Source organism: Stenella coeruleoalba, assembly GCF_951394435.1.
Source record: "Stenella coeruleoalba genome assembly, chromosome: 7".
NCBI classification, from domain to species: domain Eukaryota; kingdom Metazoa; phylum Chordata; class Mammalia; order Artiodactyla; family Delphinidae; genus Stenella; species Stenella coeruleoalba.
In genome coordinates, this window is record NC_137153.1 from 32,437,468 (window position 1) to 32,462,670 (window position 25,203).

Below are 25,203 nucleotides of genomic sequence, written 5' to 3' on the forward strand. Positions count from 1 at the left end.
AAATTTATCTCAACATAATAAAGGCCCTATATAACAAGCCCACAGCTAACATCATAATCAGTGATGAAAAGCTGAAAGCTATTGCTCTAAGATCAGGAACATGACAAGAATGCCTGTTCTCACTATTATTTAACACAGTACTGGCAGTCCTAGTCAGAGCAATTAGTCAAGAAAAAGAAATAAAAAGCATTCAAATCAGAAAATAATAATTTAAATTGTCTCTGCTTGCAGATGATATGATATAATATTTATAATAGACTTCACCAAAAGACTGTTATAACTAATAAACAGTTTCAGTAAAGTTGCAAGATACAAAATCAATATACAAAGGTCAGTTGTGTTTCTATACACTAATAATACCTATCAGAAAGAGAAATTAAGAAAATGATCTCATTTACAATTGCATTAAAAAGAATAAAATACTTGGTAATAAGTTTGATCAAGGAGGTGAAGGATTTGTACACTCAAGAATTGTTCCAGATTGAATGTTGAGCATCTTTTCATGTACCTGTTGGCCACTTGAGTGTCTTCTTAGGAAAATGTCTACTTAGTTCTTCTACCCATTTTTTTAGTTGGCTTATTTTGTATTGAGTTGTATGAGTTCCTTATATATTTTGGACATTAACCCTTTACTCTGTATATGGTTTGCAAAATTTTTCTCCCATTCTGTAGGTAGCCTTTTCATTTTGTTGATTGTTTCTTTAGCTGTGAAGAAGCTTTTTAGTTTGATATAGTCCCACTTGTTGATTTCTGCTTTTGTTGCTTGTGTTTTTGGTGTCAAATCCAAAAAATCATTGCCAAGATCAATGTTAAGGAGCTTTCCCTACATGTTTTCTTCCAGACATTTTATAGTATCAGGTCATATGTTGAAATGTTTAATCCATTTTGAGTTAATTTTTATGAGGAGTATAAGATAGAGGTACAATTTCATTTTTCTCCATGTGGTTATCCAGTTTTCCAGACACCATTTGTCGAAGAGAGTATTCTTTTCCCAGCAAAATAAGGTATCAAAGAGGTATCAGCACTTCTGTCATTATTGCAACTTTACTCAGAATAACCAAGATATGAAAAAACTGAAGTGTCCATCAATGGATGAATAAATAACATGTAAAATATATATGTATGTATATATATATATTTATATTATAATTAATATTATAATATATATATATATAATTCAGCCATGAAAAAAATGAAATTCTGCCATTTACAACAACATGGATGGACCCTGATTTATTATGCTAAATGAGCTAAGTCAGACAGAGGAAGATTAAATGCTGTATGATATTACTTATTTGTGGATTCTAACAAAGATAAACTTGTAAAAACAGAGAGTAGAATAGTGATTACCAGGGGCTGAAGGTTGGGGGATTGGGGAGATGTTATTTAAGGATATAAACTTAAAACTAGTAGATAAATAAATCCTGAAGTTCTAATGTAGAGCATAGTAATTATAGTCACCAATACTGTATTATGAACTTCAAATTTACCAAGAGACTAGATCTTAATTGTTCTCATCACAAAGAAAGAAGTGATAATTAACTGACACATTAAAGGTATTAGGTAACACTATGGTGGTAATCATATTGCAATATATAAATGCATCAAATCAACACATTGTACACCTTAAAATTACACAGTGTTATATGTCAATAGTATCTCAATTTAAAAAAGAAAAAAAAGTAATTGGTTGAATAATTTAGTTATCAGAATTGATGTATGTGTAACTTTACCACCTCAACATGAAGCCCTGATTTCTGTCTAGTCTAAGCTTCAGAATTCAGTTGTAAATTAGAAATGAGGATTTTGAAAAGTCCTACACATAAATCCATGTAGATACATATAGCACGTGCACACACACACACACATCATACTTTGTATATTTATTTTGAATAGAAAATGGAATAAGCAGGTGAGTAGTTTCAAAGTTGAAGATTTATTCATTTTTGGAAATTTTTAGGTAATTTTAGTCAGTTTGATATAAATATCAATATACTATATGTTGGCTGCCATTGCTCTAAAAATCTACCAGATCTTCCAGCTCCATGCTACTAATAATATCTAGTACTGTTGTGAGCTGAATTGTGTCCCCCCAAAAGATATATTGAAGTCCTGAACCCAGGCACCTGTGAATGTGACCTTATTTGGAAACGGGGTCTCTGTGATTTAACCAACTTAAGGTAAGGTCATATTGGATTGAGGTGGGCCCTAAGTCCAATGACTAGTGTCCTTATAAGGAGAAAGAGACACAGAGAGGTAGACACGCAGGGTAAAGGGCCATATGATGGTGGAGACAGAGGTTGGAGGGATGAAACTTCGAGTCAAGGCACGCCAAGTATTTGCCAATGATCATCAGAAGTTAGGGAGAGGCAATGAAGGATTCTTCCCAAGAGTCTCCAGAGGGAGCCTGGCACTGCTGACACATCAATTCCAGACTTCTAGCCACCAGAACCGTGAGAAAATAAATTTCTGTTGCTTTAAGTCATATAATTGTAGTATTTTGCTATAGCAGCACTAGGATATTAATACACATACTATATACAGTAGTAGATAGTAGATTGGCCAGTGATATTCCAACTGGGTAAACATTTCTTTGACATGTTCTTACACAGATGGGCATTCACCATACCTTAATGACTTGCAATTTATAATTTTGCTTCTGTGACAGACCCATGATATGAACTTTGCAACAACAACAACAAACAAAAAGTACTGGGTGAAAGAACAGTACTGTTTCTCCTGAGAGACAATTAGAAACTGGTTTCAGACAGGCTGGAAGTAGAGAATGCAAATTTTCTGTTAAAAATCAGTGGAATAAAAGCATTTTATTTCAATCTCATCTTTTCGACCCCTGGCAAATGACTAAAAGAACAAAAGAATAGTAGAGCTTTTCCGCCTCCGCTGCGGCGATGGCGCCAGTGAAAAAGCTTATGGTGAAGGGGGGCAAAAAAAAAGAAGCAGGTCCTGAAGTTTACTCTTGACTGTACCCATCCTGTAGAAGATGGAATCATGGATGCGGCCAATTTTGAGCAGTTTCTTCAGGAAAGAATCAAAGTGAATGGAAAAGCTGGGAATCTCGGAGGAGGTGTTGTAACAATCGAAAGAAGCAAAAGCAAGATCACTGTAACTTCCGAGGTGCCTTTTTCCAAAAGGTATTTGAAATATCTCACCAAAAAATATTTGAAGAAGAATCATCTCCGTGATTGGTTGCGCGTAGTTGCCAACAGCAAAGAAAGTTACGAATTACGTTACTTCCAGATTAACAAGATGAAGAAGAGGAGGAAGATGAGGATTGAAACTCAGTTATCTGGAGTATTTTGTATGAATTCTTAAATAAAATTTAGGAAACAAACTGGTGGCTTTCCTTGTATCTCTGCAGTGTGGATTGAACAGAAAATTGGAAATCATAGTAAAAGGGCTTCACTTGGGCTGCCACTCACTTACTTGTAATTAAACTTTTTTTCTGCTTGAAAATTTCAATTCTTTTGGTAGAAATACCAAAATGTGTAAGTCTCCTTCAAGGGAACTGACTACTGTTTGTCATTGAACAGGTGGATAAGGGCGTGGAGATGTGAGTTCAGTTAGTTACTATTTTACACAAAAAGGGGTGGGTCAGTTTCATCTGGTACTTTTCTCAAAGATTGAGGAATACAAATGTGGGAGCTCCTGATTCACTGAAAGCAGATCCAGTGACTTGTTTCTGAGGTTCTTGTTTTGGGAAAGTGGCAGTGTCGATAAAATGCAGGCTTCTGGGGCATTTGTCTTCATTTTCTGATTACAAATTACTCTTGATGGACACAGTTATTACTATGTATGTTAATCCTTTTTCTTCCTGTAGAAATAAAATGTCCTTTTGCTTCGCATATTCTACTACACCTCTGGAAAGGGTCTGGAGAGCGACTGTAAAGGTCACAGGTGTTCAATTAAGGAAAGGTCTACAAAATACGAATTTGTAAATAAGCATTGTTTCTACAAGTCCTTGCACCAAACTGTCACTTTGAACCCCACCAGGGGGAGCTGGAGATGAGGAATAGTGGAGCTTCCAAAGGTGGGTGTCGGTGAAGTTGCCTGGGGTCAGGCTCAGAATCCCAGAGTTCTGGAGTCTTACCCCGGGGGGAAGGTGTGGAAGAGAGGGGCCTGGGAGACAGCTCAGGCTGAAGAGAAGTCTTGAGATGCCCAGGGAGTAGTCCCTTTCACACCATTTAGGCCACGGCTGGGCTTAAAAGTCATTCTACAAACACGTTAAGCAGGGCCAAACTGAAAGGGCTTCCGACGATATTGGGGGTTCTGCTGTACGTGTACAGGCTAGAGATCTGTGAAAGGTCATTAATGAGATCATAAAGATGTGATTGTTGCTGACAATATCAAGAGTGACTTTGAGAAGAGATCCTGATGCCTTATGGTGCCCTCTAAAATTTAAATTTTACAGGAATGTCTGCATTGATTTAAGGTTATGTTGTATCAAATTCATGTCTTTCAAGAGCTTGCCTAGGGTGCCTTTCCACACCTGAAATTCTTGTGATCTTGCTAGTTGCATAGCTGGAAATTAAATGTTTTGAGTCATACCTTGGCTCCAATTTAACATTTGGTGCTCCTTGGGTTGAATTTAACATATTGAGGCTTTGTAATTTCATTTGTGGTAAAGGCTCTAGCATTTTCTATTTCTATGCAAATTTCTTGAAGCAGAATTGTTTGCATGTTTCTCTGCCCTAGAGAAGGCATTGTTTCTTTCAAATTTAACTGAGGCATCAGTTGCTCTTTGGTGCTGTCCATTACCATGATTATTAACTTTGTTAGCAAGTTTGTGACTTGGGTTTGCAAATTTTACTTCTTTGTTGCATTGATGTTTCCTTGTAGTAATTCTTAGTTTGGTTGTAAAAAAATTAGCCCTGGGCTGAAATTCGCATAAAAGTTGTTTTTTTTTTAAACTATTTCCAGAATCTAAAACTTGTAATAAAATTGAAAGTTTTTGGTTTTTCTATGCCCTTTGAACTCTTGTATTTTGACTTTTGATCACATTTTATATTAAAGTGGCTAACGCATGGCTACAATTATTGTACAAGGCTTTTTTTTTTTTAAAGGATTGGCATGTTAATCTGTTTAGCAACAATAAATTGGTTGTTTGTCCTCACTGATGAATTGCTGTACCAACAATGACCTTGGATTTCATTAAAACAAAAAAAAAAAGAATAGTAGAAAATTCAAGATTTAATATAATAGAAAAAAAAACTTCAATATACAAATAGAATTATACTAGCCAAAAAATGTGAAATATTAACCTAAACAAGAGTGCATGATATTTATTTTCACAAACTTTCTCAGTCTCCAAGATATTTGTACATTTCCAAAAAAATATTAAGTATCTTATTCTGCACAACCTCTACAAAATGACAGTTAAGACATCAAGAGTTATAGGAAGGCTCTGGGTACTGTGGAATATATCCTGTTGGGACCCAGATATGTGTGACAGAAAAGCAGATACCTGGCAAATAAAAAACAAATAAATAATAAAAATAAATAAAACCATCTGTACACTTTTTTTCCTAGCCTGAAAGTTACTTCACTGAGAGCTGAATAGAGGAGAGAAGGAAACGCACTGCCATAGACTAAATGTTAGTGCCCCCATTCATATGTTAAAACTTAATTTACAGTGGGATGTCATTTGGAGGTGGGGCCTTTGGTTGGTGATCAGGTCATAAGGGCAGATCTCTCATGAATGAATGACACCAAACCTTCTGGCACCTGATCTTGAATTTCCCAGCCTCCAGAAGTGTGAGAAATAAGTTTCTGTTGTTTATAAGTCACCTAGTCTACGGTAATTTGTTATAGCTGTCTGAATGGGCTAAGACAGGAATAGAGGAGGCAATCCATGATTTTATAAGTTGAGGGGTGCTCTGGATACTCTAGCTTTCAATATGATGGGCTCTCAATATTACACTTTCCTTTCTGCACTTTCTTCTGTACTTTTGAGGGATAAACATGCAAGCCACATATTTCAGACAACCTAGCTTTCTGAATTTCTCTTGGTTTCTGCCAATTGGAGGCACTAGATGGAATTTAGAAGGAAGAAAGAAGAAACAGAATATTACTTTGCTATGTCAGTTTCTTTCAGCACCTAGGGGCTGTGACAGTAGCAGGACCATAACGACAAAAGAAGGCATCTTGCTCATGGTCTTCTTGGCATGGAACCTCCATTCTAGGAGAAGAGCATGCAGGGGTGGAGGCAAAGAAAGGCAGACCAGCTCTACAATATACAAAAATTTATTGAATTAAATGCTCGTGAAATGGGTGAATTTTATAATATTTAACCTATATTTTATAAAGCCATTTTTTAAAAGGTGATTTTAGGCAGCAGTGAATGTCAGCAACTTTGAGAGTAATTTAGCAGCAATGGTAGAGTGGGCTCCTGGTTTTTGCTTAATAGCAAAATACATTTCTAACAGGAGCAGACACAGACAGAGAGCTTACCCCTCATACTGTCAGCAGCTCTGGGGCAAAAATGGTCACATGAGCTGTAGTCTAAGGCAGTGACAGTTTCTTGATCTATGAAGAACAACCCTCCTCTTCCCTTAACGCCTTTAGCCATTCCATCACTCTAGTCACCCGTGATCAGCTATAAATTTCCCCATCCTTAAATACTGAATGGTTTTCACATCTGCCAAATGTACGCTGAATACCAAAGAAGATTTTTCTGTCACCCAAGCAATTTGTTGAGGAAGAGTTTGGAGTCAACACCTCTGAATCCACACCCCAGATAGTCCCAGTTACCATAGTTGTCAACATCTCTGGCAAGCAGCAAAAATAATTCAAAGATGGATCATACTTAGAAAGGAAATGATATGTGCTCTATGCACAAAACATTTTTCTTTAAATCAGTAAACGGTCATTTCTGATAAAAAGATGGTTACAGTAAAACAAAGGAATGAAAGAAATGCTTCTCATTATTCTCACAGAATTTATAGATAATATCATCTTTATAAGTAATAAGTGAAATTTGAACAATGAGAAAAAAGTATTCCAAAGAGACTGTATAGGATGTCCAAAGAATATAGAATTGAGTTGCAAAATGTCACAATATGACAAAAAATGAAAAGCCAGTGTAGAGAATAATGCCCGTTATAGGTGGAAAAAGTTAGATGTTTATAAGTAGTTTTGAGCGTGACTCAGAGAGAAAGAAAGAGAGGGAGGGAGGGAGGTGGAGCAGGGAGAGAGAAAGGGGAATGTAAACATGATCACAGAAGGAACGCTAGACTTTAAAAAGGTATATCTAACATGCATTATTGATATTTTTAAGAAGAACTAAGCAAATGAAAATATAGAAAGAGTCTAAAGTATAATTTTTTCAACATTTTTTCTGAAATAAAAACAAGTTGAATGTGTAGACTGAAGGGGCTCATAGATTTCCAAGAAATAATGAAACCTAACATTCATACCTACCATTCCAAATCAAAGCATATTCTGGTAAGGATGTTAAAATTCAGGTACAAAGAAAGAATCCTAGGAGTAGGAGGGGAAAAAATCATGCCTCCTACTAGTGTGAAATATCAAGATGGATTCGACATCTTCACAGTAATATTCATGCAAGGAGACAGTTTGATCAGTATCTAAAATATACTGAGAGGAAGAATGTGTGATGCAAGAATTTTATAATCAGCCAAGTAATCCTTTGATTTTAGAGAAAACTTTTGAGTAAAAAGGAAAAGGGTGCACGAATTTATGCCATTTATGAATAACAAGGTCTGAAACTCCTAGGGGACAAGGTTAGGCAGTGATAAAGAAAGAAAAGGGAGAAAATGGAGCTGAAATCAACTGATTAGGCGATGAGAACTAAAGGATATTTTTTAATCCTTGACAGAGTAGACACCCATGCCAACCCACCCCCACTCCTGCCCAAATATGTTAAGATTAATTTTTATTTAATGAAAGTGACAGAAGCGTGAGATGGTCACATGATCAGAGCAAAGGTAGTGGGAATATTCAGCCAGCCTCCTTTGGGTTGCAGAGTCTGTTAATTTTGACTCTGTTCCCATGTGAGGACTCTTGTCAATACGCAAAGCTCATTTTTTCTAAGCTCAAAGCTTTTTCAGAATCAAGTCACCTAACACCATTCAGAAAGAACTTTAAGCAGCATCTATGTCCTTCCTGTGAAATATTTATGAGCAACTTGGATTCTGACTTTCCTGTCAAACCCACCAAAGCCTAGTCTACATTCTCTTTTAAGGACATGATGGATGTTGGAAGTGGAAATCCTGTTTATCCCCGGCCCACATCTATCTTTCTATTTTTTTCTATTTCTATAGATGATAGATAGAGAATAGAGATACAGCTAATTTCTCACCGAGCTTATTAAAAAATCTATGTTCTTACAAGATGTTACTTATATTATTTCATTTGATTTCCCCAATACTGTTAATAGTTGGCATCATAATTCCCATTTTACAGCATAGAAACTTCAATTCCATTAGGTTAAATCAATTTGTTCTAAATTACACAGAAATTCAGTTTTGTGTCTGGTATTAGAAGAATCTCTTTGTACTTCCCCACCACCCCTTACTGTAGTTGTAAAATTCACCTATTGGCAATCACATATGATAAATGATCATATGATTCCAGAGAATAAATTACAAATGTTAAACTTAAAAATAATGGCTTGTTAGTTCCCTATCCCCACATCTTTAATGACAGAAATCACAGATCTTGTTCATGAAGATCACAGTTTTTGAAGTAAAATACTGGATTTTTATTTCTATTGCTATGATGATATTATTATAGTAATACCAAAACAAGAAAAAGACAATACACAAAAAGAAAACTACACACCAATTTCCATCATAAAATAAATGTAGAAATCCTTAGCAAAATATTAATAAATAGAATTAGCAATATATAAAAATAATTATACACCATTACCAATTGATATTCATTCTCAGCATGTAAAGCCAGTTCAATATTCAAGAATTATCAATGTAATTGACCCAATCCTAAAGAAAAAAAATTGCATGCTCATATAATTCAATGCAGAAAAAGGGTTTGACAAATTTCACAACCATTCATGTTGTAAAAACAACAAACGGACAAAAAGCTCTCAGAAAAATAGGAATAGAGAATAACTTCTTCCACTTGATAAACAGCATCTATGGAAATCAAAAACAAAAAGAAAACCAAAACCAAAAATCCCAAAGTTAACATTATACTTAATGATGAAAGACTGAATTATTTCCCTCCTCAAGATCAGGAACAAGGCAAGGATATTCACTCTCACCGCACTCATTTAACATAGTATGAGGTGTTCTAGCAAGTTCAGTAAGGCAAGAAAAATAATTAAAAGACAGATATGTAGGTAAGAAAGAAATAAACTTGTCTCTATTCGCAGATGATATGATTGTATACAAACTGAAGTCTAGGAATACACATATACTCAAAAAAATACCCTTTTAGAATTAGTAAGTTAAGCAAGGATACAGGATATAAAACAAACATAAAATATTAATTGTAAACCTATTTGCTAGGAATTAACTATGGGCAGTGAGATTTTTATAATCACTCAAAAATGAAATATAGAAATATATCCAAATATCAAATATTTACAAGACTTGTCATCAAAAGACTATAAAATGCTCATGAAAAAAATCAAAGGGGGGGCTTCCCTGGTGGCGCAGTGGTTGAGAGTCCGCCTGCCGATGCAGGGGACATGGGTTCGTGCCCCGGTCCGGGAGGATCCCACATGCCGCGGAGCGGCTGGGCCCGTGAGCCATGGCCGCTGAGCCTGCGCGTCCGGACCCTGTGCTCTGCAACGAGAGAGGCCACAACAGTGAGAGGGCCACGTACCGCAAAAAAAAAAAAAAAAAAAAATCAAAGAGGTTCTAAATAAATGGAAGACATTCAGTGTTTATAGATTGGAAGCTTCAGCTTGGTAACCGTTAGTTTTGCAAGGGCCATCATAACAAAATATCAAAGGCTGGGTAGCATAAATAAAATAAATATATTTTCTCACAATCCTGGAGGCTTATTAAAGTCCATGATCAAGATGTCAGCAGGGTTTTATTTTGCCTAAGGCTTCTCTTCTTTGCTCCTAAATGGCCATCTCTTCTCTGTACCTTCAGAGTCTTCCTCTATGTGTGTCTGTCCTAATTGCAAATCAGGTTGGATTAGAGCCCATCTTAATTACCTCATTTTAATTTAAATACCTCTTTAAAGACCATATCCCAAATATAGTCACATTATCATATTGTTAAGTCTGGGGTGTTAAGACTTCTACACATAAATTTTGGGGAGAGTCAATTTAGCTCATAACAGTAAGGATTTCAATTATGCCAAAATTGATATATAATTTTAAAACTATTCTCATCAAGACATCAGCAAGAATTTTTGTATAGACCAGATTATTTAAAAATATATATGGAAAAGAACAAAAGAACTAGAAGAACAAAAAGAATTTGGAAAATGAAGAATATAGTAGAAGAAGCCAGTCTACCCAATTTTAAGCCTTATTTTTTTTTCTTTATCTTTTTTTTATTACTGCTTTATTTATTTATTTATTTATTTTGGAGTATAGTCACTTTACAATATTTTGTTAGTTTCTACTGTACAGCAAAGTGAATCAGCTATACGTATACATATATCCTCTCTTTTTTGGATTTCCTTCCCATTTAGGTCACCACAGAGCACTGAGTAGAGTTCCCTGTGCTATACAGTAGGTTCTCATTAGTTATCCATTTTATACGTAGTATCAATAGTGTATATATGTCAATTCCAATCTCCCAATTCATCCTTATACTATCTTTAGTAATCAAGACTGTGTGGTGTGAGTGGAGGAATAGACACGTAGGCCAATAGAAGAGAACAGAAAATTCAGAAATAAACTCACAAATATGCCCAAATGATTTTTGACAAAAGTGAAAGGAACAATTCAATGGAGAAAAGATAGCCTTTTAAACCAATGGTACTAGAGCAATCTGATAGGTTAAAAAAAACTGGGCCTTGACTTTTCACACATCTTACATAAAAATTAATATTCTGGTTGTGATATTGTACTATAATCTAGGATGTCGCCATTGAGAGAAACTGGGAAATGAGTACATGAGACCCCTCTGCATTATTTCTTATTACTGCTAATGAACCTACAATTACTTCAAAATGAAACTTTTTAAAACATTTAAATAAAACATTTAAATCCTAAATAAGATCAATAGTCTGAATGTTGATTCATAGTAAAGCCTTTGTCAGTTTGGTGCTTGTGCTATCAACAGCAAGGCAGACTGCTATGATCAGGTGAAAAAAAGAGATTACTGTGTGTAGCCTCTCATCCTATAATACCCCACTTGAGTACAGACCTAAATAGAAGACAGTCTTATTTACCAATCGGCTGGGGGAACACATACTGTCTATATATATGTATATATTTCATTTTTAGGAGATTAAAGAAATTTCTAAGCTTAAAATCAACACTATAGTGCTTAGGACTCAGAAATGTTATCTGCTAACTTCATAGTTTATGAAGATCTTTCATTATGAGCTTAAGGGAAGAAAAGAAACTAATATGTAAATTAAGCAAAAGAAAGTTATAATAAAAGAAAAACAAAGAGAAAACCCAACAGAGAAGGTAATAAAATTCCAGTGGAGATCATTACAGGTACTTTTGAGAAATAAAGGTAGTAGAACATAATGATAAGCATGATTTAGAACTGAAAAATGTTGAGAATAAAAGCAGTACATGCAATTTTTAAATGACCAATATAACCTCCAAAAATGACAGAAACTGAGGATGGAAATTATTTTCCAAATATAATTTTAAATGATGTTTTACCAACTGAGGAAATTCTTTCAGCCTAACATTCTCCCTCAAGGGGCATTTGGATTTGAACTCCTAAAGATGGGAAGATAATTGGTATTTTATTGCTCAATATGTTTGCAACCATAATGATGAAAATATTGTTTATTTACTTTCAATTTTGAGTCGATCTTCAGGCCACAGAAAGAAGATGCTATGTTTAAGGATGGAATGAAAATCCAAGAGCTATGATAAAAATGTAACTTACACAAAGCAGATTGTGAAGAAAATTGGGTAGAGAAACAAGGGCATTAAAATTGTCATATAAAGTATGAAAACTGAATTAAAGGACTATAGAAAAATGATTGAGTTTAATTACATTGTTTATACTAAAGATAATTGACAGAAAAACCAAAACAATAACATAATTGACTAAAACAGTTGGAGAAGAGGACCTGAGTGAGTTAAATATTTATATTTGATATTGGGGGAATAATAAATGTTATCTGATATTAATAAATTCAGAAAATATATATTGTTTGAGAAGGGAAATAACCAAAATATAAGCAATTGTGAAGAACTTGTCTGGAGAGTAGACTTAGAAGTGAAGAAGTGATCTGACTCTGTTGACATTTAATATAAAACATTCTTTAACATGTGATTTTTTTAATGAGCATATATTACTTGATAAAACCAAATACTTTAAAACTACAACCCTACTTACTTATAAGTGATAGTGATTTATATGATAGGAAGGTGCTTATGGTTGAATTGATATGAAAAAATTTAGAATAGAAGCAATTACCAAACTAGAATCATGCATGTAAACATTTTTTCTAGCATTTTTTATGTGTTAAAATGTGTTATTTTTCTTTGCTTTATACTGTTGAATTTGAAATATCACCCACCCAAGGCGCTTTGTTTCTCCCTAGTTACTTGGCTAGCGGTTGCTTCTATTTGCAAGGACATATCATGTGAATTACTAGGAAGTAAAATAATTGGCCTTCAACTAGACTAAATTTTCACCAAGTGGATTATTGTGCCCTGATAATGCCCACAGTCTAAATGACAACACTCAAAACTCAAATGTGTTCTTAATTTAATTAATTATAATTTCCAAGTTAGGAAAATTGTGTTTTGTATAAAATATTATTTCATTAAATTAGCCACAATAAAAAATAAGAATCACCTTTCATTGGGAATATACAAGAGTAAGTTTCAAATAATTTTATCATGGAAAGTATTATAATAATCATTTCTAATATTTACAGTTAAGAATCTTAAAATCCTTCTGGCTTTACTTTCAAGAAAAGTCATCAGCAACATTTAAAAATATATGCTTATGAAATAAATCATCCAATTACTCTATTTCTATGTTTAAATTCCCCAGTTCTTCTGGCAATAGAATATAAGTCACTGAAGCTTTGTTTCCAGTGGAAAGTGGCTGGTACCTCCAATCCTACCCCAGAAACCCACATTTATATAATCTGCAATAATTATCCAGGTATTTTTAGATCACTTCCATGGCTTTAATATTTACTTGTCATGTTACTTATTTTCACAGCTAGGCATCACATCACCCATCTTTACAAATAAATTTATTACAAATTAAAGGATATAATCCTTCTTCTCTGACTAGTTTTCTACAATTTCTTTTTCCCAGCAACAAATATAATTAAAAATAATAATTGGTCATTTGTTTTAACTTGTCAGTAGAACTTACCATTTCCTGGTAAGGACATCTTTGTTAAAATTGGATGATTTTTAAATGTGTCAAAATGACCAAGATAATAAAGGTCTTGAAATATTTGCCTTTTTGAATTTAGAAATGTAAGCTATGACAGAATACAATTTCTTTCTGTAAAACACATACAAAAATGAATAGCACATTTCAAATAGTTAACTGTTATTTCACAAGGATCATAAAAATTAAATAATTAGATGAGGAACTCTGTTCCATTATTCAACAGGACAATTAGTTCTATCAACATTTACAAGTTTTAAATATAGATTTATAATGCAAATATATTTATAATGTATTTTTATTTTTTATAGTGTATTTTTAAAATCTTCAATTAAAATCAGTAATCAAAAGAATTTAACATTAATGATAATAAAGCATTTATTATAATGTTTCTTTTATTCTTCAGTTATACTATTTCAATACTTTAAATACATGTTCAATTTTATTACCATATTTATGAATTAAAAATCTTAGTTTTGCTTAATGTCCTCCACTAGCAAGAAAACAAAAATTGAATGATACATTTCCATTTACTTATAACTTGAATTCTTTATAAATAATTTTATTTATCAAATATAAATAACTATGATTATAAATATAAGGTTTCAAAAAATGAGAAAAATGAAGATACAGTTCATGAATTTGTGCTAACGACAGTTAATTATGCTTAAAATTTATTGTCAATTTGAACAAAAAACTATCACAAAAACAAAGTAGGACATTATATAACGATAAAAGGTCAAATCACTAGGAAGATATAACAATTACAAATATATATTCATGCAACATCAGAGCACCTAAATATATAAAACAAACGCTGACAGAATTGACTAGAAAAATAGACAGAAGTGCAATAATAGTAGATGATTTCAACATCTCACTTTTCAGAATGGAGGGACAGTTACCTTATAGGGAACAATTTTTATGAGTTTTTCTTCTCTCCTTCCCTTATTTATTTTTGCAAATATAAAAAGAAAAGCACAAACTGTGAAATAATAAAGAAAAGAAACAGAGATGAAAGAGAGAGAAAGGGGTGGAAGAAAGGATGGAAAGAAGGAAGGAAGGAAGGGAGGGTTTCTTACACAAAAGGTGACATACTATACACAGTTTTCTGCAACTTCCTTTTATCACTTAACAATTTATACTCCAAAATATACAATATATAATCCATTTACTCCATTTTGTAGAGATCTTCCCAACTGCTTTGCGCAAGTACATAGTAATCCACTGTGTAGATATATTGCAGTTTATATAACTGTTGGATTTTGGTGTTAGAATTTTGGATTTTGGGGGTGATTTCAATTTTGTTACTAGTACCAATAATGTTACATTGAAGAACATTTGATACATGTCATTTCAAACTAATGTCAGTGTACTTTTGGATCTTTGGAACAGATTCCTGGAAGAGGGATTGATAGATCAAAGGCCAAATACAGCTATGATTTTGTTAGATATTGATAAAATCTTCTCCATGGATGTTGTCCCATTTTACATTTTGAAAAACAAAATATTAGACTGCTTTTTCCTCCTTAGCCTCACCAACAGAGTGTTATCAAACTTTTCATATATTTCGAATCTTACAGGTGACTAATGGTTTTGGTTTTAATTAGCATTTTTCTCATTATAAAGATTATAATATGAAATATATTTTCTAACAAACATTGTTCCATTGAAAATATGAAATCTACATTTGGATCTGAGTAGCCCAGGGAAGTATCCTGGGTTAATGACATAAGTGGCTATTTAGTTGTAATTAATTAGGTTAATCTGAAACCATCCATTTTACTCAGGACTGCAGTTTAAAGAGATAGGAGAAAGAAAGGCAGAACAGAAGAAAGGGAAGGAAAGATGGAAGGAAGGAAGGAAGGAAGGAAGGAAGGAAGGAAGGAAGGAAGGAAGGAAGGGAGAGAGGGAGGAAAGGAGGGAGGGAGGGGTGAATTAAGCTAGGTCTGAATTAAGACAAAAAAATATATGAATAAATGGGAAAGAACTGCTTAAATCAATGTAATTACCCTTGTTTGCTTGAAATCTGTGTTATAGTTTGAAGTCTGTGCCATACCTACCTTGTTAAAAAAACACTAAATTTACCTATCTTGCTCATATTCATGTTTCTCATAAACTCTGACCAGAAATTACAAATTTTAAAGTTTTACCGCATTTCAGCAGTAAACTACGTGCATAACCTCAGAAATGGATTGATGTCTCTTGTTAATACATATTTTGTTCATCATATGCTGGGTAGGAGCTACATATTAGTATATATGCTCAAATTTTTATTGCATTTAACACACCAGAAGGGACATTATACAACTAATAAGAGGTGAAGTCCATGTTAAGTTATTTGATCAAATATGTTTCATGAAAACTGCCTAAGAACATCAAAACAATTAGTCAAACCCAAAATTCAATCTGAGTTAGCATTCATCCTCAAAGATTTGAATTCAAAAGTAAGTTCAGAGACCAAATATTATATTTTGATTTGTTCTGAAGTGGCCATCTGCCCATATGAAAAAGCTACTGCAACAGTTTGGCAGGCAGTTTAAAGAACCAAAATAACTACTCTGTGCAGGTCAGGTTCACAGGCATCTGGGTGTTGACTTGGAAAGCACAAAACGTAATAATCACAGCATGTGGTACTTTACCGAGTAGCCAGCCAAAAGTGTCTGTCTAAATAGGCAAAAATTTTAGCTGTCATAAGAATCCTTTGAGGAAACTTTATAAATACCTATCAAATTTCAAATATCAGTGGCCAACATTTTTAAAAACACCATAAAGATCTAATAAAATGTTATAGAAAAGTTATAATAATCCTGAGGTACCCATAATTTATATCCTGGCACATTTAAAAATGTTCCTTTTGTTTAAAAATGGGCTTCAAAGATATCAATAGTTTTATTTGTATATTTTATAAATATTTGTGTGCTAGTCAATAGTCTGATTTTTAATTGTTTAAAGCAAATCCAATGCCACAAAGAGCTACTTTAGTCATGCCTTGCAGGAGTTCAAGGGGAATATCCTCTATCTTCACCCCTCTGCCCCTCCCCTACCTTCAAGTCTTCTCCTCACAGGTCTCTGCCTGGGAACTGTGGACCTTTGCTGCTCCTTTTCTTGGAAGAGTGGCTGTTGAAAGGAGTTAAATATGGCTCTTGGGTAAGTAAGTCTGGGTTGGAGGGCCATGAAGAAGGGTCAGCAAGAGGACAATCTCCCTTGGTGTCCGGAACTTGTAGAATAGCCTGCAATAGAGTGGACCACCAGCTGAGCTCCTCTCCTTGAAGTGAGAGCTACAGGCTGGCAGGGAGAAGGGTGACCCCAGTGTCAACCAAGAAAAGTTAGATATGGCTGTACTTCAGAGAGCTCACCAACCAGGTGATGGTCACCAATAACAGCAGGAGGATGTTCCCAGTGCTGAAATTGAGTATGTCTGGCCTGGACCCGAACACCATGTGTTGTTTTATCTTGGATTTTGTGATGGAGAGCAACCACTTCTGGAAGTGTGTGAACAGAGAGTGGGTGCCTGGGGGGTCAGTCCAATTCATATGTGCATATTGAACTCCTTACATAAATAAAAGCTCTAAATTCATATAGTATGAGTTGAGGGTCTACAAGGGATGACTACCAGCCACGGCATTCTCAAGACTCAATGCATATCTGTCAAGGCTTACCAGAAAGAGATTACAGCTCTTAAAACTACATAAAACTGATTTGCAAGGGCTTGCTGTGATGCAAAAAGAAGCAGGGATCACAAAGATAAGATGGAAGAACCCAGAGACAAACAGCAACCTGGGTATTACTAATGGAAGTAGCTTATCCCTGGACTCAGTTCCTTCTACCTGCTGTCAACCCCCATCCTCAGTTTGGAGGTCCTGTCTCACTTTTCTCCACCCATGGCTGTGAAAAATGCTCTATGCTGAGGAACCACAGTTCACACATCCCTGTCCCTGTCCTCAAAGCCGTGCCTAGGACTCCTCCTCACTTGGACAAGCTCATACTTAGCCCATACACTCATTGGAAAAATTCTCCAACCTATTCTGACAATTCATTTGCAAGTTGTCCATGATCTGATCCCATGAACTTAGCCCAGCCTCAGCATGTGTGTACATACTATCATGTTACTCCTGAGCACAACAGGACTGCATCAGTACCCCAACCTGTGGTCAGCTAGCAGAGCACCTTCACACCAGGGTCTCAGACAGCATAGCTACCTAATGGGCTGGGAGTCCAGACCTTCCCAGTGAACACTATCTTACCCAAATAATCTCAGGTCCCTTCTCCTCAGGATTCTCACTCTATAAGAACCATGTCGTGGCCACAGATATTCCTGACAGCCAATATCACACCTTGGCCTCATAACCTCATGGATATCCCTGTCACCACCTTCCATGTAAACCAAAGCCTTTCCTTAAAATATACACTATTTTTTTTTTATGTCTACCAGTTTTACTCAGGATTTGATCTAGGTACAAAATGACAGTCTCATAGGTCAAGAAAGAAAAAAAAATCTTATTAACTTCACTTTAAAATATGAGAAGGAATATATGTCCTGTTGTTCATCAAAAAAATAACCCCACCCATCATCTGCAACACAAGTGTTGTCCTATGTTGCGTTTATATGCTACAGATGAATTTAAGTATGGAAACAAAACTCAGTTGGACTATTAAATCACCATTACTTGATCATAATAAAATTTTGTTTGCTAAGATCCAGAAACTTATTTTTTTGTGTCTCTTACAGAATATAGAAGATTTGACACACTAGAATTAATAAACTCAACTCGTCTTATTTAGTGAAATAAAAAGCATACTTTCAATTGCATCCCTTGTTTCTTCAGAGTAGTTTTCAGGTCCCTTTTGTGACAGCTATCATACTTATAGTTAAGCTGTTAGGGACAAAATAATAAATTCATAGTTGAGGACAACAGACTTTAACTGCAATGGAAATTTCACTGTTCTGCCCAATAGAATGTGTTTATTTTGAGCATATGTAATTGCCTCTTGTATTGTTAAACATACAATGGCAATATTTTTCTTCTGAAAAAAGAAAAAGACAAAGACAATGAGCAAAACATTTTCTGCAAAATAAAGGTAATATGCAAAAAAAAAAAAAAAGAAACAACAACAGCAAAAAACTAAATAAGTTCTAAAAAGATCTAGTGAGAGGATTCAGTACTAGAAATTAGTGACAAACATAATCCACTAAAATTTTCAAAATTTACATAGCTCAAATATTCGTCTTTTACTAACTTACTGTGCATCTAGAAATATTTATTTTGGAAAATATTGAGCAAACTTCTTTTGCCCAGAATGAAAAACTTTAAAGTTTAAGATGGATTACACAAAAGAACACATGCTTTCCTTTTCAAAGGAGTGATTTTTTTTTTTTTTTTTTTGGCGGTACGCAGGCCTCTCACTGTTGCAGCTTCTCCCGTTGTGGAGCACAGGCTCAGTGGCCATGGCTCACGGTCCTAGCCACTCCGCGGCATGTGGGATCTTCCCAGACCGTGGCACGAACCCGTGTTCCCTGCATCGGCAGGCGGACTCTCAACCACTGTGCCACCAGGGAAGCCCTAAAGGAAAGTGATCTTAAGAGCTTATAATTACTTAGTAAAGGTTTTCTGAAGATCAAATGCTTTTTAAATGCCCCTTTTTTGGTAATCTCTAAATTAATTGGAAGCATGTAAAATTGTTCTAAATTAATGATAAAAAATCAACTTCATATTTTTTAACTGGCTCTTTAAGTTTTATATTAACAAATTGTAGTTCATGATATACCTTAAAATATTCTGATAAAGTATCCAGATTAAGTTCATCCAAAGAAGAGATAATGCATTTCTACATTTGTTTGTGATAATTGGAGCAAAGACTGTATTAAAATAAATAATGATACTTTGAGAGTGTAAAGATGCAAATGTACATGAAAGTAATATTTTTCCAAAGGTGAGAGGATGTATTTTATACTAGAGCTGACTTAAGTCTTTTGCACAGGATATTTCTTTGTCTGGAAATGGCTTTCCCCACATAATCGCCTGGCTTACTCCTTCAATTTCATTCCTCACAGAGGCCACACCTGACCACTCCACATCAACTGCCCCAATGTACTATGAAAATTCTTGGTCTGTTAGATTTTTTTCATAACATGAATTTTTATCTACTATGTTTATTCTTTTATTTTCCAAATATTTTATTGATTGCCCCCCTTGCCCCTGTCAGATTCAAGTTCCCCAAGTGTAAGAACTCAAGTTTTTCTTGCTAGTTGATCAGTCCCCAAGACCTAGAATCATTTTTGGAAAATAAGAGCCCAGTACATATGTGTCAAAAAAACACTCAATGACCTAGGAGGAATTTCAGGAAAACTTTTGTTGTCATAATCACATAAAAATACATAATGTCTATAAAACAGCAATAACTAATTAGATGGGAAGAACAGGCTGGAATGAGAAAGGAATAATGAGGCAAAAATGGGTTTAGGTGAGATTAAAAAATACTGCTAAGAAAGTAAAAAACAAAATCTAAAAATTACAGCCACACTAGAGGCCCTAAGACAACAAGAAACATTAATCTGATTATAAATGTCACAGCAATAATCCTTTTTTGGGTTAAATTCCTGAATCAAAAGCAAAGTATAAAGTCTGAGTTTTAAAGATGCAATAACTACATGTACACAGAGAGAAACAAATTACCCAAATGTTTGATAAAAATGTTAAAAAAAAACTTATATACAAAAACTATTTAAAAAGTGATGAAGAATGAAAGAAATGTCAATTGATATTTACAAATATACCAGTCCAAATTAGGGATATGATTAGTCTGAAACCATTGAGTGTTAGAAAAAAATGATAAGAAGGTAAAAAAGAAGTTAATAAGAAATCAATGATAGTATGTAAAAGGAAAAAATTTCAACATAACAGGAAGATAATAGAAAAAGGAAATTGAGGTCATTTAACTACTAAACTGTAGACTGTTCTTTCTATGTAACTATGTTCTCACTCTATCCACTTTCTGTCTCCTATTTTTCCAACATACTTTGGACATTTTAAAATAAATCGCAACACACTTGAAAACAGATAAATTATAAGGGTTTACATCACATTTTCTTACCACAATGTTATAAAACTAGTAATTATAACAAAATGTGATAAAATATTTTGAAGTTAAAACACATATTTCTGAAAGTTTGTGTAAATAGGAAAATAAAAGCTGAGTTTTTAGATTTCTTATAAATATCAAAGTAAATTATGTACCTCAAAACTCAAGCACAGGGGAGGAGTCAAGATGGTGGTGTGGGAACACACAGAGTTAGCTTCTCCCCACAACTAGGGTGCCTGCCAGCCACTGGTAGGGGACTCTGACCCCCAAGGAGACAGGAGGAACCTCAGAGTGAACGAGTAGGATGTAGGCAGACTGATGGGGGAGAAGTGGAGCCCAGACAGCATTGGTGTCCCTTGGGCTGGGGAGCTTGCTGAGTTCCCAAGCCAATTCCCCCTCCCCTCAAAGCCCCATCCAGGCCGCATGGGTCCTGGGGACATAGAAGGGAGGCTGGGGAGATCAGGAGTGGCAGATAGGAGGGGCCATCCAGGAGGATCAGGAGAGGAGCAGAGGGTGATTACCCTACTCACTTGGGCACAGGGAGCCTGCTGAGCTCCCAGGCTGGTTCCCTGCCCTCCAAGGCCCTCTTTTCCCCCTACCGTATTGGCCCTGGGGACATAGGAGAGAGGCCTGGGAGATCAGAGAGGCAGGCAGGAGGGATCCTCCCAGACCCCAGACCAGAGGAGCAGGAGAGGAGAGGAGGGCATTTGCTCTGCCCCTGCTGGGCTCCCAGGTGAGGTCCCCTACCCTCTGAGACCAGGGGTGGGTGGCACGCCTGGGTTCCTACTGTTCCTTGAGTATAAGCCCCATCCCCCACAGCCCTCAGGACGTTTTCCAGCCCTGTGGGTCCTGAGCATTGGTCCCATACACCACCCAAACCTCACCCTTGCTTAGGCCTCGCTCTCCACAGCCAAGGCCTTCCCTCCCCCACCTTTTTTTTTTTCCTTTTCCCTCCTCCTCTTTTTTACTATAGGGTACTGATGTACACTCCAGTTGTTGATTCATATATATTTTTATTTTTACATTCTTTCTAATAAATCTGTTAGTTTCCTAGTCTAATTTTATTTTTACTTTGTTACTGTTTTTTTTTTTCTTTTTTTTTGCTGCCCCACATGGCTTGTGGGATCTTGATTCATGACCTTGGGGTCGGGCGGAAGCTCTTGCAATGGGAGCTCCGAGTCTGAACCACTGGACTAACAGAGAACCTCAGACTCCAGGGAATATTCTTCAGAGTGAGGTCTCCCAGAGGTCCTCGTCTCAGCACAAAGACCATCTCTACTCAATAGCCTACAAACTCTAGTGTTGGAAGCCTCGGGCCAAGCAACCAGTAAAACAGGAACACAACCTACTCATTAAAAAAAAAAATGAGATGGCAAAAAAATATGTCACAGTTGAAGGAGCAAGGTAAAAACCTACAAGACCAAGTAAATGAAAAGGAAATAGGCAATCTACCTGAAAAAGAATTCAGAGTAATGATAGCAAAGATGATTCAGAATCTCAGAAATAGAATGGAAGCACGGATTGAGAAAATACAAGAAGTGTTTAACAAAGACCTAGAAGAACTAAAGAACAAACAAACAGAGATGAACAACACAATAACTGAAATGAAAAATACACTAGAAGGAATCAGTAAAAGAATAGTGGAAGCAGAAGAATGAATAAGTGAGCTGGAAGGCAAAATGGTGGAAATAACTGCTGAGGAGAAAAATAAAGAAGAGAAAAAAAGAATGAAAAGAATTGAAGACAATCTCAGAGGCCACTGGGACAATACTAAATGCACCAACATTCAAATTATAGGCGTCCCAGAAGAAGAAGAGAAAAACAAATGGTCTGAGAAAATATTTGAAGAGATTATAGTGGAAAACTTCCTTAACATGGGAAAGGAAAGAGTCAGCCAAATCCGGGAAGCACAGAGAGTCCCAATACAGGATAAAACCTAGGAAAAATACACCAGTACACATATTCATCAAATTAACAAAAATTAAATGGAAAGAAAAATATTAAAAACAGCAAGAGAAAAACAAAAAAATAATATACAAAGAAATCCCCGTAAGGTTATCAGCTGATTTTTCAGTGGAAACCCTGCAAGCTAGAAGGGAGTGGCAGGATATACTTAAAGTGATGAAAGAAAAAAACCTACAACCAAGATTACTGTACCCAGCAAGGATTTAATTCAGGTTTGATGGAGAAGTCAAAAGCTTCTCAGACAAACCAAAGCTAAGAGAATTCAGCACCATGAAAACAGTTTACAACAAATGCTAAAGAAACTTCCCTAAGCAGGAAACACAAAGAGAAGAAAAAGACCCACAAAAACAAACCGAAAACAATGAAGAAAATGGTAATAGGAACATACATATCGATAATAACCTTGAAAGTAAATAAACTAAATGCCGCAACCAAAGGACACAGACTGGCTGAATGGATACAAAAAAAGACCCATATATATGCTGTCTACAAGAGACCCAATTCAGTCCTAGGGACACATACAGACTGAAAGTGAAGGGATGGAAATAGATATTCCATGCAAATGGAAATCAAAAGAAAGCTGGAGTAGCAATACTTGTATCAGATAAAATAGACTTTAAAATAAAGACTGTTACAAGAGATAAAGAGGGACATTACATAATAATCAAAGGATCAGTCCAAAAAGAAGATATAACAATTATAAATGTTTATGCACCCAACATAGGAGCACTTCAATACGTAAGGCAAATGCTAACCACCATGAAAGGAAAAATCGACAGTAAAAAAAGAATAGTAGGGGACTTTAACACCTCACTTACACCAATGGACAGATTATCCAGACAGAAAATTAATAAGGAAACACAAACTTTAAATGACATAATAGACCACATAGAGCTAATTGATATTTATAGAACATTCCACCCAAAAGTGATGGAATACACTTTATTCTCAAGTACTGATGGAACATTCTCCAGGACAGATCACATCTTGGGTCACAAATCAAGCCTCGGTAAATTTAAGAAAATTGAAACCTATTAAGCATTTTTTTCTGATCACAACACTATGAGATTGGAAATCAATTACAGGAAAAAACCTGTAAAAAAACACAAAAAAAATGGAAGTTAAACAGTGCGCTCCTAAATAACCAAGAGATCACTGAAGAAATCAAAGAAGAAATAAAAAATACATAGAAACAAATGACAATGAAAACACAATGACCCAAAACCTATGCATCACAGCAAAAGCAGTTCTAAGAGGGAAGTTTACAGCAATTCAATCTCACCTCAAGAAACAAGAAAAATCTCACATAAACAATCTAATGTTACTTTTAAGACAACTAAAGAAAGAAGAGCAAAGAAAACCCAAAGTCAGAGGAAGGAAAGAAATCATAAAGATCAGAGCAGAAATAAATGAAATAGAAATGAAGAAAACAATAGCAAAGATCAATAAAACTAAAAACTGGTTCTTTGAGAAGATAAACAAAATTGATAAACCCTTAGACAGAATCATCAAGAAAAAGAGGGAGAGGACACAAATCAATAAAATTAGAAATGAAAAAGGAGAAATCACAACAGACACTGCAGAAATACAAAGGATTATAAGAGACTACTACAAACAACCATATGCCAATAAAATGGACAACCATGAAGAAATGGACAAATTCTTTGAAAGGTACAATTTTCCAAGACTGAACCCAGAAGAATTAGAAAATATGAACAGACCTATCACAAGTAATGAAATTGAAACCATAATTAAAAATCTTCCAACAAAAAAATGTCCAGGACAAGATGGCTTCTCAGGCGAATTCTATCAAGCATTTAGAGAAGAGCACATTTAGAGAAGAGCAAACACCAATCCTTCTCAAACTCTTCTAAAAAATTGCGGAGGGAGAAACACTCCCAAATTCATTGTACGAAGCCACCAGCACCCTGATACCAAAACCAGAAAAAGGTATCACAAAAAATGAAAACTACAGGCCAATATCACTGATGAACAGAGATGTAAAAATCCTGAACAAAACACTAGCAAACAGCATCCAATAGCACATTAAAAGGATCACACACCATGATCAAGTGGAATTTATCCCAGGGATGCAAGGATTCTTCAATATATGCAAATCAATCAATGTGATACACCACATTAACAATTTAAGGAATAAAAACAATATGATCATCTCAGTAGATGCAGAAAAAACTTCTGACAAAATTCAACACCAATTTATTATAAAAACCCTCCAGAAAGTGGGCATAGAGGGAACCTACCTCAACATAATAAAGTCCATATATGACAAACCCACAGCAAGCATCATACTCAATGGTGAAAAACTGAAAGCATTTCCACTAGGATCAAGAACAAGAGAAGGATGTCCACTCTCGCCACTCTTATTCAACATAGTTTTGGAAGTCCTAGCCATGGCAATCAGAGAAAAAAAAGAAAGAAAAGGAATACAAATTGGAAAAATAAGGATTAAAACCGTCACTATTTGCTGATGACATGATGCTATACATAGAAAATCCTAAAGATACCACCAGGAAACTACTAGAACTAATCAATGAGATTGATAAAGTTGCAGGATACAAAATTAATGCACAGAAATCTCTGGCATTCCTACACACCACCAACAAAAAATCAGAAAGAGAAA

The 25,203-nt window shown here is 35.1% G+C and overlaps 2 pseudogenes across 2 annotated transcripts in view; both read left to right on the plus strand.

Annotated features, from left to right (window-relative positions):
• Positions 1 to 2,894: 2,894 nt before the first annotated feature.
• On the plus strand, positions 2,895 to 3,296 carry LOC307189320 (large ribosomal subunit protein eL22-like; annotated as a pseudogene). Its single transcript has one exon. The product of its transcript is annotated as a large ribosomal subunit protein eL22-like (transcript).
• A 13,357-nt stretch (positions 3,297 to 16,653) lies between these two features.
• The window catches only part of LOC307188870 (casein kinase II subunit beta-like), a 12,127-nt pseudogene continuing 3,577 nt past the window's right edge, over positions 16,654 to 25,203 (plus strand). The window contains exon 1 of the transcript in view: positions 16,654 to 16,664. The product of the transcript in view is annotated as a casein kinase II subunit beta-like (transcript). The remainder of the gene's footprint in view (positions 16,665 to 25,203) is intronic.